The sequence below is a fragment of the Phaeoacremonium minimum genome, assembly GCF_000392275.1.
Source record: "Phaeoacremonium minimum UCRPA7 unplaced genomic scaffold PA7_03_scaffold_348, whole genome shotgun sequence".
Classification (NCBI taxonomy): domain Eukaryota; kingdom Fungi; phylum Ascomycota; class Sordariomycetes; order Togniniales; family Togniniaceae; genus Phaeoacremonium; species Phaeoacremonium minimum.
In genome coordinates this window covers 227910-228261 of record NW_006921252.1, presented here as the reverse complement: position 1 = coordinate 228261, position 352 = coordinate 227910, and positions in this window count along the sequence as shown.

Here is a 352-nt window from a genome sequence, read left to right as displayed (position 1 = left end):
GCAGCAGCAACAGCAGCAGCACCAGCGGCGGCGGCGGCGCGAGCTCGAACGCCCTCGCCAAGATCCTCACCACGAGCACGAGCGCAAACGCAAACGCAGAGCCCGAGCGCGCGGAGCGTAACAAGCTCAAGAAGAGAGAGATCCGCGGCCGGCGGCTGCGGCGCAACAGCAGCAAGTCGCCCCGGCCGCCGACGCGCCAGCGCAGCGGCAGCCGGGGCAGGCGGTCGCCGAGCCCGTGCGCGCTGCCCATCATGCGGCCCGGCACGCGCGACAGCCAGCAGGGCCCGCCGCCCTTCACGCACACGAACCCCCTGCGGGCTCATCCCACGCACGGCAGCGGCAGCGGCAGCAG